Source organism: Symphalangus syndactylus, chromosome 6, assembly GCF_028878055.3.
Source record: "Symphalangus syndactylus isolate Jambi chromosome 6, NHGRI_mSymSyn1-v2.1_pri, whole genome shotgun sequence".
Lineage (NCBI taxonomy): Eukaryota > Metazoa > Chordata > Mammalia > Primates > Hylobatidae > Symphalangus > Symphalangus syndactylus.
The window spans coordinates 136,387,927-136,406,948 of NC_072428.2; the positions used below are offsets into that span (position 1 = coordinate 136,387,927).

General features: G+C 35.9%; 1 protein-coding gene and 1 long non-coding RNA gene across 4 annotated transcripts in view; one reads left to right on the forward strand and one right to left on the reverse strand.

Moving 5' to 3' along the window:
• CNTNAP2 (contactin associated protein 2) overlaps positions 1-19,022 on the forward strand; it is a 2,323,962-nt gene that overhangs the window by 457,849 nt on the left and 1,847,091 nt on the right. The window lies entirely within an intron of this gene.
• Positions 44-19,022, reverse strand: part of LOC129485159 (uncharacterized) — a 52,870-nt gene continuing 33,891 nt past the window's right edge. For both annotated transcript variants that reach the window (XR_008658625.2, XR_008658624.2), the window contains exon 4: positions 44-2,533. This is a non-coding gene — a long non-coding RNA (uncharacterized lncRNA). The remainder of the gene's footprint in view (positions 2,534-19,022) is intronic.

Sequence of the window (19,022 nt, forward strand, 5' to 3'; positions counted from 1 at the left end):
ATACATTCTAATTTTGATTTAATTCTGCCAGAGCAAGATGTATCTTATTTGTTTATATTGAATCAATATTAAGGAAATCTTTACACAAAAATATGATCATATATTTTAAATATCTGTACTGTAAGGAAAATACTTTTTTTCATAAGTTATTGAAAACCTTGGGTATTATTAGGAAACATTAGTAATTATTTTGATTAATAGTTTAGGCTAAGTCACTTGAACCCCTGATTGTGCCTGTCAGATTGTGGAATACGCATATATCTGTTTGCAGCCTCTCTGTCATAAGGGCTATGACAAAAATTATTATTTAAAAACTATTTTGAGTTTCACAGAAGGAGGCTATAATTTCTATAAATTCATGTTTATGTGACTTCGAAGTAGATTCAAACAAATGTTATTACTGTAGATTTATCCTGTTAATCTAGGGACACAGCACACTGATCTTTCCCAAGAAAGAGTAAAAGATTGAAAGAACGTCAATAGGCAAAACAATCATTTGCTGAAAACTCTTTGCCCTGAGAAGCAGAAGCCTGTCAAAGTACAACACAACCATCCATATATCAACCTCCCTGTCAAGGACATCACACCTGCAGTAGAATCAACACAATAACAGGTTGAGGATGACCTTAATGCCGTGCTATTGATTTAGTCTCCATGTTTTTATTAGTCTGATATTCTAAGGTTCAATGAATTTGATCCACATAAAGTAAGTATCAAAAAGAAAAGCATGGAACCTAAAAAGCTCCAGTCAAAAGCAATCACTTCTAAGTTTTCAAACATAAAAATTAAAGGGATTAAACTTGGATTGTTGAAACTTAGGGGAACGGGACTAGTAGATTTGATAATTGTGTTATTTGAAGATCAATTGAGTTTTTGTGCAAACCTTCATGGTTGATAGAAATGAGTTATGCCCCCATGTACCTAAGGGTCACCAATCTGCAACCTACAAGTAGGGTGACCTGATTTGCCCGAGACTCTTCTGGTAACCAGACTCAACTCATCATTGACATTAAAATGAGAGCTTTTAAAATATAGATCCTATGGGCAGCAATTCAGAGTTACAGAGTCTAACTTTATAGCAGTGAGGTCCATTAATTTTTTTTTTCATAAAGTACCCGAGATGGTTCTGATAATATGGGTGCTTGGGAAACTCTCCTCTGAAAAACATAGAGTTCCTGATTTGGAAACCTTGCTGCTTAAATAAAATATGTGTATGTGTGCACACATGTGTGGTGTCTATTTTTCCCTTTCCTTTTTCCAAAATGCCAACAATTATTTCCCCCTGTGTATTATGGCTATAACTTGTGCAATTACAATGTTTGTATGTATCACAGTTGATTCTAATTAAGCATTAAGACGTTTTATATACTAGACCAAGAACTTATTTAAGAACTTATTCTCTCTCTTTTTCTATTTGCTTGATCAGCATAGAGCCTGTACATAGAGGGTATTCCATAAACAAGCTAATTAATAAGACACTTGGAACCATTATTTTTAAACCTGTTCCACAGGACATTGAAGATGAATATTCAGGGGATGCTTCATGAATTAAGTGACACCTGAAGAGAATCTGGAATACACTAAGGCCCAGACAGGGAGAGAGGTTTATAAGCAGGAGGGAAAAAATAAGAATAATACCATGTTGACAGGCATGATTGCGGGAAAATTTGTAAATGGTGGAAAGTGTGATTTGATAATGTAAATATTTTAGATTCTTCACCAAGGGGTAATAAGATGGCAGTGGAGTCTTAGTAAGGCACATCTGATCATAATGAATATGTTTGGAGTCAAGAGAAGCTGGTATAAGGAAATTCTGGTGGATGTTTACACCATGTAGTATGAACATCCTGCTCAGAGTCAAATGATTTCAGTTTCAAAATGTGCCATGTTGGTGTGCTGCACCCATCAACTCGTCATTTAACATTAGGTATATATCCTAATGCTATCCCTCACCCCTCTCCCCACCCCACAACAGGCCCTGGTGTGTGATGTTCCCCTTCCTGTGTCCATGTGTTCTCATTGTTCAATTCCCACCTATGAGTGAGAACATGAGGTGTTTGGTTTTTTGTCCTTGCAATAGTTTGCTGAGAATGATGGTTTCCAGCTTCATCCATGTCCCTACAAAGGACATGAACTCATCATTTTTTATGGCTGCATAGTATTCCATGGTGTATATGTGCCACATTTTCTTAATCCAGTCTATCATTGTTGGACATTTGGTTTGGTTCCAAGTCTTTGCTATTGTGAATGTACCCTAAAACTTAAAGTGTAATAATAAAAAAAAGAATAAGAGGCCAAAAGACATAAAAAAAAATGAATGAAAGAAACCCATGCCTTATCTTTTGTTATATAAGTAGTGTTATTTATTTTCCGGTCTATGTATGATCTATACTGCAGGACCACATTTGTACAGAGTCCAGCTCCTGAGCAAGCTTTTGTGGTGGGCAGCATATGACCATAAACAAAGCTTATTTTTCTCCTTCTTCCCATCTCTTTTCTTCCCTCTTTTCTTTCTCCTTCGATTTCTCCCCACCTTTTCAGAGAAAGAGACTGCATTGATTAGTACTGAGTTATTCAGCTCATATGATATAATCATTTTAACGTATGGGATGAGTAAGATACAATCTCCTCAATTTCAACTACAGATTACTGACATAATGAAAAAAATATATTTATATATGTCACTGGAAATAGATAAAAAATGCAACTGATATAAGCTGGGCTCATGAAGGGTCCTGTAATACTCTCTGGAATTCACACCATTCTAACAGCCACGAAGAAATACTGAAGTATTTTAAGCAAAGTTGCAACTATTATTATATATTCATTATAGCTTTATCATGCCTAAATACTATTGTATAAAGTTTTCTTCCCACATGTCAGAAACAATAAGATTCTGAAAAATATTATAAAAAGTTATTCTTCTGCCAAATGAATCCTAGATAAAATTCCCCACCCCCAACAGTGCCTTCCTCAGTTTTCTCTGACTCAATACAATTTCATTCTTTTCATTTTGCAGCTCAAAAATCTTGGTGCTATCCTTGTCTCTTCTCAGTTTCTCTCTTAGACCTAACACATTAACTCCACACTACTTTCAAAATATATTCTGGGTTTGATGACTTCTAACCAACCAAATTTAAGCTACCATTCGATTTTTCTCACCTGGATTATTATGGTAGATCTTTAAATTCCTGTTTTTGCTCCTACCCACAATATGGTAGCCAGAAAGATCCTGTTAATTTAAGTCAGATTACAGCACTTCCCTCCTCAAAACCCTCTAATGACTTTCCTTCTCTCTTAGAGTTAAAATCAAAGGCCCTTACTGTAATGTGTGAGACCCCGCTTGGTTTGTGCCCCCATTATCTCCCTGTCTTCATCTGTTTTGACTCTTCCCCTCTGCTCTCTCCTTTACTCACGTGGTCCCCTTGCTTTATGAACATCCTGGTATTCTCCCGACATTGTACATGCACGCAATGCGCTCAGTGTGAAAAGCCTTTCCTCAGATAAATGCATGTCTGGCTCCCTCATTCCCTTCACTCCCTTCCTGTCTTCATTCCAAAGGCCACTTTCCAGTAAAGACTTACTTTGCCACACTGTCTAAAATTTTACCCCTTCTCTCCAAAACTTTTTCATATTCCCAATTGTATTATGTTATTAAGTTGGTGCAAAGTATTTGCGGTTTTTGATAATAATTGTGAATATTACTTTCTCTCTACTGGAAAGAAAGCTCTTTCAGACATGTATTTTAGTCTCTTCTGTTCACTGTTATATCCCCTGATATGTCAGTATCTGATACATAATAGGTACTCAGTAGATATTTGTCAAATACATGAATATATGAAATTATGTTATGACAATATTTGAAATCGTTCTAATTATATTTGAAATACTACAGCATATATTTATGTTCATTCTTGAATCATAACATGGAAGAAGTCTATAGAAAACTCCATTCTTTTATTTCTTATATAATCTATATATGGATTTTTCTTTTGAGCTCTGAGAATATCAAAAGTGCTGATGTAAATTCTAATTAGTTTCTATCGGTACCTTTATTTGTTTTGAATGTTTCTCACTTAATGTTTAGTGTTAGATATATACCAAGACAAAATTAAATAAAATAGATAAGTGTTTTTCCTATAATTCATCCTAATTATTCACATTTAAAACTTAGAAGGGACTTAATTAGATGCACTTTTTGTCTATTTTTAGATAGGAAAGGCCAATTTGCATTCTCTTCAGGGAAATAATTGGTATTCATAAAAGTTGGACTAACAATTTCATTTACATTTGAAAGAAAATTAAAATTAATCCAATGTAGGATATTATAAAAAGATTACTATGCAAATATATTTTTAAAAGTTGCTATATCACATAGTGAACATTTCAATGGAACATTCTAAAAATGTTGAGGTTTTGTTTCTTAAAAAAAAATACATTCATACGTAAATGTGAGCTCTTCTCACTTCTATAATAGAAGTGAGAATTATGCTGTCTGCGTACTCATGACCGGCATAGTTTTCCACAAGTGCTGGCTTTAATAGGTGAATATAAAATGATGTGATTTGTTCTTTTTTACTGACATGAACATTATTATTGTGCCTTTGGTTGAAATAAATACATGAATTGTTTGGACACACACACAGCCCCATATAAAACAGTTAAAAAATTGTTCTTTTGGACATTCCATTTATTGGTCAGATATCTGTATTAACACCAATTCATCTCCTTCAAGCTGATGAGAATGCAGTGTAACTAACGTCGAATCTAAGGCCAAAAAGTATCTGCAAATCACTGGAGCCTTGCTGGAACCATTTGAGGCCGCCTTCTGACCTCCTGTCTCGGCATATAGCTCTGCCAGTGCTTTTACTTTGAACTAGTGAGATCTGATGCCCGTAAAAAATACTCATTTTTATAGCTTCTAACGACAGTATTTGTCGTGTGTGGAAATCATTTTTCAGCCTCAAACCCTTAGATTGGGTTCATGTGGATTTCAAAATAAGTTGTCTTAAAAATATTTTGCTCCATAATAATTAAAACCCGTATCAACACATTTTGGTAACTATTTTTTTGCAATCCTTCATATTAAGAAAATTGTAATACTTTTTTAAAAAATTACATGCTTAGCCATTTGTATGTCTTTCCTCTACAAATTCCTCAAAAGTCCCACATATTTTTTTCTGAAATCTTCTCTATTCTCTGTTAGTTTGTTGTGTTACATTGTACATGGAGATGAAGGATGGTATAATGTTTAAAAGATTTTTGGCTCTCTGAGGAGTGTTTGTTTGACTTATTTGCTTTTCTGCAGAGCAGTGGACACAGCTCACAGGCTGGCCGTGCTACCAGCTCTTGCTATTCTTCACTCTAAACTCGGTGTGCAGGGTACCGACCACAGACAGCTGCCCAGGCAGGTGGTGTGCACTGCACAGAGTCCCCGAGGTAAGGCAGCGTAAGAGCCAGCAAGACCTTTTTAACAAAATAGGCGTCAGCCAGGGTGAAAATGGGGAAATTGCACGTATATAGCACTTGAGTGTCCATAAGTTGCATTTCACCTCCTTTTTTCGCACTGAACCTCATAATCATCCTGAGATCTACTTACATATTATTTGTCCCATTTTCCAAATAAAGAAAATGGGGCAAAGAGAGTTTAACTTATTTGCCAAATAAGAGATAGTGGATGAAATCTTGATCCTTTTATTACAGGTTTCTTACTCTTCCCTCAGCAACTCGGCCTCCTCTATTGCTCAGCAGGCATTGTGGAGTGAATGGCATAGACCCCTCCATTCATGAGTTCCTCTTTCCCATTTTCTTTCTCCTTCAAAGAGCACTGGTACAGTCACCTGAAAAGCTAAAGATGCTGTGTGACAACTGCTACATCAGCAATTCCAGACACACCTTCCCATACCGTCTCACCCCCACCTTGAAAAGAAACCTTTGCTTTAGATTAACATTAATTAAGTCATGCATTAGACTAACGTACGACTTTATATATTATCTATCTATCTATCTAATCTAATCTTTTATTCTATCCATCTATCTATCATCTATTCTGTATCATCTATTTACGGAATTATCTGTCTAATCTATCTCATCTATTTATCGATCTATCCATCTATATGTAATCTATTCTGTATCATCTGTCTATCTATCTACCTATCTATCATCTATCTATCTATCTATCTATCTATCTATCTATCTATCTATCATCTATCTATCCGATATCTATCACTTTTCAACACCTAATTCACAAAAAAGAAGCCACGAGGAAGATTGTAGACTGTAGGAGAGGTACACTTACATATGTAAACATTCAGAGAACAATAAAAGACTACAAAACAGTATTATGTTTAATGAAATCACCATCCAAAAAACGTATGTGGGTGAGCAAGTGGTACCACATCTGAGGGAAAGTTGATTGTGTGGTAGAAAAACAGAGCCTTTGGCATCAGAAGGACTGAGTACAAATCTTGGCTCTGCCAATTCATATTGGGTGACCTGGAAGAACATGTCTAACTTCTCCAACATACACATTTTTTTTTTCTTGTAAAAGTGATGGTTATAGACTCTTCTAATAGAAGTGTTACAAAGATTGAGTGATTAATGTTGTCTGTAAAGCTGAAGCTCAGTGCCTAGCATACAATCCACTCTCAAAAAAGAGAGCAGGTTTCCACACCTGTAATTCTTAATAAACTTCATTAAATAGCAATGTCTAATTATTTTGTTACACAGCAATATTTTATCAGCAATGTTGATTGGATTCTAACAAATATTCTGTCAACAAATACACAAAGAAGTGGAATATCTCACCGTTATACTTTTTTCTAATGTATAATGTCAGTCTTTTTTTTTTTCTCAAGTAGTAATTAAAACTTGCTTTGAAAAATACCAGTGTAACCTAAAACTACTGTATTCCTTTAAAGTACTTAGAATAACGAGAGGGCAGCAAAACACCACAGGAAGTACAGGGGATTGCATCCCAGACAGACATAGTCCTGGCTTCTGGATCTGCCTCTTGGTAGCTGTGTGACTTTGGATGAATTGCTTCATCTCACGTTGTTTTAAGTGAGATAAAATAGGGAAAATAATATTTACCTCACAGTTCTGATAGGAGGGGTAATAACATAACACATGTAAATTATGTAGAACAGCGTATTATGATAGGTGCCTAATAAATGTTAATTCCCCTTCTTCTCTTTGTTTTACTTTCTTTTACTTCTCTATTCCTAATCTTCTGATCATAACACCTCCAGGAACAAAAGAAGCAAGGCAGAAATACTAAGGCAATTAAGAAGATCCAGTGAGAAAAACTCATATAGAGAAGACAAGATTATTGAAAATTCTAATCATTTCACTGAAACTGATGTTTACCTGAAACAAACATTACCCATAAGAATGGCTGCCATAGTTTGTTTAGGAAGCAAAGCGTAATATTTACAGGGGCAGGGAGGGCAGCATAAGAATGAAAAGAGTTAGTGAAATCTGACCTATGGTGAGCTGGCACTATTTAGTAAATCTCCTTTGCCTCGGTGAAAGGGATTAGCTTCCAGTACAGTTAATTCCACATGGAAGAGAAATATGGGAGCTTTAGCCCTGAGGGATATTGCTCTACAAACCCAGGTTCTTTTCAGATTATTCTGGTTGATTAAACACATAGGGAAATAACTCTTTTAAAGTTGTACATATGTTCAGAATTGGAGTAGGCATATGGGCATCACTTTACAACCGACAAAACGTATTTCCAAGCAACATACAATTTAAATTAATGCAGTTGTACATAATAATGATTATTTTCCAAATGATCTGTTTGATTGGTATACATGCTTTCTGACTCTTCTCCCAACAGTGCCATTAGCTGTAAGGGAAGGATTGTGGACTAAACTCACTCCTGATATTTAGATTATGAAGGCAAAGAAACTATGGAGAGGATAAGACAGGAATTTTTGAAAGGAGAGGACTAAGAAGACAGGGGCAGTATGTACTATATTGTTACCCTCCCAGGCTGGTGGTGTGGAAAACTATTATAAACTGCTAATGATAATTTTTTTGGTGTTCATTATTAGAACCAACGGAAGGAAAGGTAGCAGGTGAATCTCACTGTATTCTCTAAGGTCTTTCCAGAAAAGTTGTGCCTTTATAATTAATTCTATTGTCTATTAGAGTATACAGTTAACCATATATACCAAACTTCTTTGGTAAAATGTATAGAATTAAAGACTTTTAGGGCTGATAAGAGGCCTAATAAGTCATATAGTTTAGAATTCTCAGAAAGTTAAAAGCCTTATGAGAAATTTCTATTGGCTCAAATCAGATGAGAATAAAACTAGATCCTACATGTCTTAATATTCAGTCTAGGAGACTTGCCAGTACCCAGTGCTTCTTTATTGATTGATTAACTATTTTCTAACTCGCTAATTAGGCAAACCAGAATATTTGTATGCTCCCTGTGTGTGATTGTCTAGGTTGCAAATTGACCTAATTTAATTTTGTTGTTTACAATTGATACATTTATTTTCGATATCCTTTGGTAGCCTTTTGTTAGAGGTGAGAGTTATAGTTCTATTTTCTGATCACACTATCATCTCATGTTAAAATGAGGGTAAAAACACAACAATCAAATTCTGCAACATTTTCAAACACTTAGTAGCAATGAAACAGAAAATGTAATACAATCTACCCTGTAAGTTTAATTAAGTCTCAACCTTTGTGTTTTTTAGTACTGTGACAAACTCCGGGCATGACAGTTTCACTTAGACAGATGTGACAGTTTTCTATTAGCAGGACCTGGTTACCTTGTAGTTGGAATCAGGCCAAAGCATCTTCTGGAAGAGGTTGCTCATAGGACCTGTGAACATTCATAGCCTGAGGCACCGGGGTGAAGAGTGGAAGTGACGCTCTAGGTGCTGGGACATGCTGTGCACATGACAGAGGCCCCACGTGGTATCTTAGCAAGTCCACGTTTTATGTCACTCATGGAATTTCAGTAATGAGAAATCATTGCCCCTCTGCATGATGATAATGAAAATTTTGGAGGTTATTATGTATCAGCATAGTTGATGGATTATAAGAACCACATCTGGCATGTACTTTTTTTTTTAACACTACTTTATTTGGGTATGATTGACATATAAAAACTTTACATATTTAATGTATCCAACTCAACAAAGTTGGAGACAAGTATGGACCCTTGAAACCATTACCACAATCTGTCATAACCCTATCCAACAACTTCAAAAGTTTCCTTCTTCCTTTTTATTTATTTATTATTATTATGATTTTGGGGGGGAAATAAGAACATTTAATGTAAGAGCTACATTCTTAGCAAATTTTTAAGCACACAGCACAGTATTGTTAACCCTAGGTGGATGCCGTATCTCTAAGACTTATTCATCTTGGAAAACCAAACTTTGTATTCTTTGACTAACACTGTCTTCTCCCATATCTCTCCTGATCCCACCCCTGGCAACTACCATTCCACTCTCTGCTTCTATTAACTACTTTAGATTCATCACTTAAGTGGTACCATGTAGTATTTGTTCTGTGTCTGGCTTATTTCGCTTAGCACAATGTCTACTAGGTTCATCTCTGTTGCCTGAGTGTGGGATTTTGATTGGCATCTCAAATCCTGACAATTTCTGCAGTATGTTTATTGTATGAGTTTTTCAAAGATTTGCCAACTGTCCCATAAAACTAATATGCACTTAAAATAATGTTTTTAAAAATATAACAAACAACAAAGTTTGAGTTGGGCAGGAGAAATATATTTTGAGATCTACTGCACAGCAGGATGACTATAGTCAATAATAACATATTGAGTATTTCAAAATAACTAAGAGAGTAGGTTTCAAATACCTGACCATCATTTCACATTGTGTGATATGTATATATACATATACACACACACACACACACACATATATATATCACATTGTACTCCATAAATGTATATAATTTATCAATTAAAATAATATTAATTTGGCTGGATGTGGTGGCTCATGCCTGTAATCCCAGCACCTTGAGAGGCCGAGGTGGGCAGCTCACGAATTCAAGAGATAGAGACTATCCTGGCCAACATGGTGAAACCCCGTCTGCACTAAAAATATAAAAATTAACTGGGTGTGGTGGTGTGCGCCTGTAGTCCCAGCTACTCGGGAGGCTGAGGCAGGAGAATCACTTGAACCCAGGAGGCGGAGGTTGCAGGGAGCCGAGATCACGCCACTGCACTCCAGCCCAGCAACAGAGCAAGACTCTGTCTCAAATAAATAAATAAATAAAATAAAAATAAAAAAAGAAACAGAAAAATCGAATTATTTTACTTCCTATGTATAAGGCATTATACAAATTATTGTGGAAAGTGCCTGTATAACAGAATACTTTTTGAATATCATAAGTTTGATATTTATTTCAGTCATATTTTGGATATATTTCAGCCTATTGCTAATCATCCATTCTCCTTGTTTTATGCAATGTCAAAGACCACTTCATTTTGCTTTGGATAAATAAGTTTTATTTGATGAATGCTGTTGTCATTTAAATTACATACAAAAAAATGACACAATTACATTAAATACATGGAACTTAAATGCCCCTCTCCTTCCTACACACCCACACACATTTACATATCTATACCTTTGTCATGTCATCTCTTCCCACAAATTATAGTTTTAGCCATTTTTTCTGTATTTAAAATGAATAATTATCTTTCACCAGTTAAAACACTTTTATTTGCTTGCAGAAACGTAATCATTTTCTAATAAAACAGTAGCAGACACTGCAGTAAATTCTAGCCGGAATTTGGTTATTATATTAATCTCACTTCCCTACACTGAATTCCTTTGCAGGGTAAATAGACTGCTATCTGATTCTATCTTGCGTCCACCAAGTCAAGATGCAGGCAGGTAGAAAGTGTGTTAAATAAGCGTCCTGCTTCATGGGTTCTTTTTAATGCCAATGAGTTTGTGCAAGTACAAATAAAATTATATAAATTACTCTCAATCGTTAGAGGTTTAAAAAAGCCAGGTTATTTATTATGATGGTGTATATACATATATATATGTATATGTGTATGTATATGTGTGTATATACATGTGTGTATATATGTACATATATGTTTTATATGTATATATATGTGTCTGTATATATATATATATATATATATTTGGCTAAGAGTTTCTTATAAGCATTTCATATATGGCTAAATATTTCTCCAGCTTTACTATGCACAGCTATCAACCTAAGCCCTACTCTAGCTGATCATCCCTGAATTCCCTTCAGAATCCTGCTATATTAGAGTAGGAGAAAGAGATGATACTTTTGTGTCAAGTGAGTAGAGTGAGAATATGTCAGTTTTCATATTTATAGAGTAATGTTTGACATCTTTAAAGAGAAGTTCCTGACCTTCCCTTCATCTTTTCCTAACCAAGAAAATGTCAGCCACTTCCATTGCCTGTCTCCAGCCGCATCTAGTACTTCTCTCTATTCCAAAGCTTCAACATACTCTTCTGTCATTATTTGATCATCTATTGGTCTTCCTCTTTCATTTCAATTCAAGGGACCTTGACTTATTTCTCATGGTTGTCTTATCAGAACAGTTACTGATGAAATGAATTTACTGAATGCTAGAACAATTCCAGCCTTCATTACATAAGGAATTCAGTGAAACCTTCCTTAAGCTCACAACTCTAGTGTCAATTATATATTATAAACACACAATCACAAACATTTTTAAAAACATGTGTGCATTATAATGTCAAAGGTAGAAAGAAATTGCCCATCATCATCCAGGTTGTCTTGACCATCCTTAAGAGTGCCTTCTACATTTTCCTTCCATATTTTCTTTAATAATAGAAAATTGTGTAGAAGACAATAGATGAGGACCCACCCCCACTATATCTATAAGACTTTTCAACCACCCCCGAAGGCAATATCTAAATCGTACAACCAGAATTTACCTGACTGGCCAGCATATATAAAAGGGGCCATTACAAAAGTATGGCACACAGGTCAGAATAGAGAGATTCTTCTGAAACAAATTACAATAAGGTCGGGTACAGTGGCTCACACCTGTAATCCCGACACTTTGGAAAGCCAGTGCAGGTGGGATCACTTGAGCCCAGTAGTTCCAGACCAGCCTAGGCAACATAATGAGACCCTGTCTCTACATTTTTTAGAAAAAAAAAAAAATTAGCAAGGCATGGTGGCACACACCTATAGTCCTACCTACTTGGGAGGCTGAGGCAGGAGCATCACTTGAGCTAAGGAGTTCCATGCTGAAGTGAGCAGTGATTGAACCACTGCACTCAGACTGGGTGACAGAGCCAAACCTTGTCTCAAAACAAAAAATGAAACCAAGAAACTCCACAAACTCCACAATGACCTCCTCCTCCATAGTCAATGATACTAGTGGTGAAAATGGTATGAAATTCTGGCAACTTTTAAAAATAAAAGTTATTCCTACAATTTGTGTTGTTGTTGTTGTTGTTTATTGTTTTTGAGACAGTTTCTGGCTCTGTCTCCCAGGTCATAATGCAGTGATGCAATCATGGCTCACTGCAGCATCAACCTCTGCTGGCTCAAGTGATCCTCTCACCTCAGCCTCCTGAGTAGCTGGAACCACAGGCACACACCACCATGTTCAGTTCTTTTTTATATTTTTTGCAAAGATGGGGTTTCGCAGTGTTGCCCAGGCTGGTCTCAAATTCCTGGGCTCAAGCAATCCTCCCGCCTTGGCCTCCCAAACTGCTGGGATTACAGGCATGAGCCACTGCACCCGGCCCAAAAACATTTTTGAATTTCCTTAACTTGTTTCTAAATCACCACTCTTATTTCCACTGACCACTTAAACAGAGGACTTGAATTGTTATAAAACTGCTCTGGCTGTTTAATAGACTTGATATAAAAGACTTTTTCATTATAATAGATTTATTTTAGATATGAGTTTTTCTATTCGGGAAAATGATATTAAAATAAATTTTACTTATATTTAAAAAAATTTCTCATTTCATTGATAGGGTAAGTTTCAAAAATAAGATTCTAGTCTTCCATTAATTAAAACTTGTTCTAAAAAAATTAAAAAGGTTAGCCTTTCAATTTTAAATACCAAATAGAGAAAACATACATGTTAATTTACAGAATGTGTACTTGATAAACAAAACTTAAATTGAGCAAGGAACAACATGAAGCATTTAAAGGCAAATACATAATAAATGCTAAAATGTGGTAGCAATATTCTGACTTTAAAGAAATATTGATTAAATTTATTAAGACTGGGCTTTGTCTCAACACTTAATGGCAACTATGATTTAACATTGATTAAATTATGTTTAACGCTACTGTGCATGCCCTTGAAACCTCAGTCAAATTACATGGTCATTATCTTTCATTTTTATGATAATGAAACAAAAAATACAGTTTCCAAAATATATTTTTCACTAAATCTATGGCTAAAATTGAATTTAAAATTCTAGGTTTTTTTATTTAATCAAAAAGGAATTTTACAATTCAATCAATTGATTGAAAGTAAAACTTCAAATTAGTGAGGATTTAATTCAAGCCTGCTGTAGTATTTATTATTACTTAAATACAACATTTAGTTGCCTAAACTACACAGCAGACACTCTATTAGGTTTTTTATATACAGAATCACACACACATACTCCCCTAGTTTGTGAGAAAGTGCTCTAATATTACAGACAGAGAATAAAACTTTAGAGAAATTAACTTGTTCAAGGTTACATAGCTAGTTGCACACACAGAATTTTAAATCATTCTTATGTGACTCTAAAAGAAAATATGGAAGTTAACTGATTAACTTTGCAGTTAAGTTTGCAGGAATACCCTGGGCAACACAGACCCTCTGTTACAGCCAAATGTTTTGTTTCGTTGTTATTCCTTAAATATGACCAATGCTGTCAATTCTGGAACTATATTCTTGCATTTCCTCGTAGCTGGAAGATCTCATTTTTTCTCCTGTCCTTTAAATATTAATCATCCTTCAAAGCCAACTGAAAGCCACATATTCAAAGAAGACTTCCAAACCATTACACTATGAACTATCCCAGTTTTACCTTTCTCATTTGGGAACTTAGAGACTCAACTTATGGTATTATTAATACTGCCTACCATCAGACCCCTGAGGCAAAACAGGCTGTCTACTTTCTCAGTATCCTCCAGTGAGCATGTTATAGAAATTGACACATAGAAATCATCTAGTCAATATTTATTTACTACTGGTTGCTGGTACCTGGAAACATTCTTAGTAGTCTTGGTTTTCCTGGAGTCCTAATATAATATAGTGCAGCCAGAGACCTGTTTGGTTCACAGAATTTAAGTAAACGTCTTGATCGTATGGTGTCTGCTAGCATCATGAGAACAGTCAGTGCAATATCTTAAGACCAGTTCGAAGGAATTAATTTTGAGAAAAGCTTATAGAGGTTACGCCACTTTGCCGTTCACAGAATCTTTCATTTCAGCCACAAACCCACATTATCAATTCCCTTTATAAGCTGTGGCTGACTTGTCGGGAAAGACAGTAACAGTCAACCAATAAATGGAACATTGTCTCCCTAATTCATTCAGAGATGTTTGCCCATGGAGATACTACCTGGTGATCTTGCCTTACAACATCTTGGGAGCAGAGATATTGCTGAGATTCTTGTATTTCCCCTCGCATGTCCAGCATTAATGTATAAGTCAAATACCCATATTGTGTAAATTCTACACATCAACCAATAGGCAAGGCTGGAGATCCAAGTGCTTATTATTTAATCAACTAATCAGAAAGGAAGTTCTGGCTGATATTTAGAAGTTCTGTTAACATTTTGTAGAAGTAAATGTACAATTTCCCAGAAGAAAAGTATCTTGGGAACACAGAGACCAGCTACATGGACAAAAGCAGGGGCTAATAATGATATGTTACCTCTTGATATTTTAAAGAGGAAACATTGCTTAGTGCATAAGAGTCAAGACCTATGGTTGAAGTCCTGTTCAACTCTTTACTCTCAATATTACCTTAGGCAAATAATTAATTTCTCTATACCTTTATTTCCTTATCTGTATCGATATCTATGTCTGTTGAGTTACAGAGAGGGTAGCTATGACAATTAAACTAGATATTTTCTGGCACAGAGTAAGTACTTAATATACAAATTTTATATATATTTCATATATTATATATAATTATATATTAGAGTTGTATATTATATAACAAATATATATTATATAATGTAGTTTGCAAATAAATATTATATAATGCAACATGTAATATTATAATATATAGTATATAGTATATATAAATATAGTCTATTATTTAAAAATTAAAAATATGTATAAACATGTATTCAGAATAGCTTACTTCAATTTTATTTGAGGAACTCATTTTTTGGCTGTCCACAACATAAGGAGTAATGGATCATTGGTAGATTTTCACAGTCTGTTAATGAATGGATTTCTTCTTTTGCCAATTTTCTTTACTTTTCTCTGGGAAAACTCAGAGTTTTCTCTACTCAGTGAAAATCAGACAGCTGCTGTATTTACGCTATTTTCTAATTTGGATTTATAGTCCTGGCCTTAGAAGCTTGACCTCCCTCCTGGCCATCAATTATATGACTTTGTGTCTTTGTGTCAGAACATATTTTAGAATCCAGAAGCTACAATCAATGGTATGTTGTGGGCAGGTTTTCACATGTATTTACACATATTATGTGTACATGAAGACAAACGGCAGGATTTGTAAACTGAATAAAGTTAGAAATGAGAAGGAAAGAAAGAAGATGTAAATTTAATAAAAGACAATCAGAGTTACACAAAGAGATTGACAAGCCATTAAGTCCAAGGCTCACATGGCCATTAGTATACAGTCCTGGTAATTTTTGGTATCTGAATTAAGTCATAATTCTTCCTGAAATAATTTTATTGACAAAACCTTTTAACATAGCATGTGTATTCATGGCCACCTCCTCCTTTTCCAACACACCACAGTAGCACCAGCACACTGATATCCATCTCCCTGTATTTTTAGTCCTTTTTCTTTGACTTTACTACTATATCCCATGCCTTCAGCCCATGATCCATTTTTGATTTAAAAAAATAATTTTGGGTCTCTTAGCAACTCTAGACAGAGCATTTAACCCCATCCCTTCCATTTTCCTGATGAGAAAACAGCTACAAAGACATGCACGTCAGACGCTACCAATAACATTTACAAAAACAAATAATGTGTTTACAGTACTTAGTAGTTTACAAAATATGTTTACACATATCATTGAATTTGATACTCCTAAGAACCCCATAAGCAAAGTATGATCTCTTATTATACATATTCTTTTTTTTTTTTTTTTTTTGAGACGGAGTCTCGCTCTGTCGCCCAGGCTGGAGTGCAGTGGCGCAATCTCGGCTCACTGCAAGCTCCGCCGGGATCCCGGGTTCACGCCATTCTCCTGCCTCAGCCTCTCCGAGTAGCTGGGACTACAGGCGCCCGCCACCACGCCCGGCTAATTTTTGTATTTTTAGTAGAGACGGGGTTTCACCGTGGTCTCGATCTCCTGACCTTGTGATCCGCCCGCCTCGGCCTCCCAAAGTGCTGGGATTACAAGCGTGAGCCACCGCGATACATATTCTATAGATAAGAAACTAAGCATCTAGAAGTTAAGTGACGGCTCAAGATCACATGGCTAGGAGTTTACCCAAAACCTAAACTTAGGTCTTCTGATTTCTAATCTACTGTTTCTCCTACTATAATATTTCAGTCTACCTTTTCCTTCACTCTAAGGCTTATTATTTTCACTAAATTCAAATTGCCTTTTCTGCTTTGTTCAATACTAGAGTTAGACATTTGTAAAGTTAAAGACACACACACACACACACACACACACACACACGACATTAAGGGCAAGATATATACTTCCAAGGTTTCTGAGAGGTACAGCTTATACAAGGAATATCTTTTGTAAGAAATTGTATAGATCTACTTATTCATGTTCTGAGTACACATTTTCAATTTCGACTATTGGTATAATTTAGAGAAATTCAGTTAAAAAAATTACTTCTCTTTAGGCATTTATTCTGTTCACCTGAAAGTATATTCATAGCCATTTTATTTTTTGTTAATGTTAATGTTAAATAACAGATCCCTTTCCAGGGATCCTTTCCAGGGATCTGTTAAGTTAGTCCATGTTAGAGTTAATGAAATAGTACTACAGTTTCAGAGATAATAAAGATATGGGGGTAAGGAACTCACATTGCTATGCTTTTTTATTCTGTTTGAAGTGATTTGCTTTTTGAAAAATAGAAAATCAGTGGAAAGCTAGTGAATAAGACTGATTAGATGCAGAAAACCACTTGTGTTCTATAGGTAAATTAGAAAGTTTGTTGCTACAAAAAACATCCCTTCAAAATGTAGGCATACACAATGATTTTTAAAGTTGTTAGAAGAAGTCTGCACATGAGCTGTTCATTTTCTATTTAGAATAAACGATGTGAGTGGTTTTGACTCCTTTCTCCCAGTGGCCCATGCCATACTTCAAATATGAAAGGAAATAAAACTGCAAGCTTTAAGGAAAAGATAAACTCTCATGCCTGCTATATTTGCAGAGTAATCAAGGATTATGGTATATTTATCCCATTTCCTCACTCCTCCCTTCTTGTTATTTCAGTCTTCCTCATCAAAACACTTACTTTTCACTGAATCCTCCAAATTAGCTTTTCATGCATATTCACCGGCAGATCACACAGTGACTCTGTAATGGCTGCAGCCTCCTTGCAATTGAGGCACAGCGGGCCAGGCCCCCACCAGGCAGGTTGCCTGTTGCTGGTGTAGGCTCTGGGCAGTGAACATCAGCTTTGTTATTACAGCTGGGTGCTGCAGTCCTTGAACTAGCAGCTTTAGTCTTCCTTAAGATAGCATCATCGTTTTAATGAGCGTGAATGCATAGCAATAAATGCTCTCCAAGGCACAACTGGAATTCTCCTAAGGGGAGATGACCTTTCATATTTTTAATGAAGATTTTATCTTTCAATTTCCATGAAGTAAGTGGCTAGGTATTTTGTTATTTCATACGAAAATAAAAGGTATCTCATAGTAATTTTTTCTTTAAAAATTATTTCTCGGCCTGGCGTGGTGGCTCACGCTTGTAATCCCAGCACTTTGGGAGGCCGAGGCGGGCGGATCACGAGGTCAGGAGATCGAGACCACGGTGAAACCCCGTCTCTACTAAAAATACAAAAAATTAGCCGGGCGTGGTGGCGGGTGCCTGTAGTCCCAGCTACTCGGGAGGCTGAGGCAGGAGAATGGCATGAACCTGGGAGGCGGAGTTTGCAGTGAGCCGAGATTGCGCCACTGCACTCCAGCCTGGGCCACAGAGCGAGACTCCATCTCAAAAAAAAATAAATAAATAAAAATAAAAATTATTTCTCAAATTTTTTGACTTTTAGTGGAAGGGCTTTTATCTTGAAAGATTCCACTAAAAAAGTAGAATATTTACCACTTTGGCAGGCTGAGGCGGGCGGATCACAAGGTCAGGAGGCGGGAGGATCACGAGGTCAGGCTGACCAACACGGTGAAACCCCTGAAACCCCGTCTCTGCTAAAATTACAAAACAAATTAGCTGAGCATGGTGGCGGGCGCCTGTAGTCCCAGCTACTCGGGAGGCTGAGGCAGGGGAATGGCGTGAACCTGGGAGACGGAGGTTGCATTGAGCCGAGATTGCACCACTGCGCTCCAGCCTGGGTGACAGAGCAAGACTGCCTCTCAAAAAAACAAACAAACAAAAATTAATATTACAATTAAAACAAAAAGAAAAAGTAGAATATTTACAAGATTTACAAGTAACCTAGTTGGATTATAACCCTTCCCCCTGCAAATTTATTTTTCTATGATCCTAGAAAGATCTTCATAGTATAAGCATTCTTTTGGACTTTTGTGTCTGAGATAACAGCTAAAAGAAAAATATCCATCCTCTGACACACATATATAACTCATTGTATTTATTTATTTTTTATTTTTTAATGAACTTATGGCTTCTACTTTC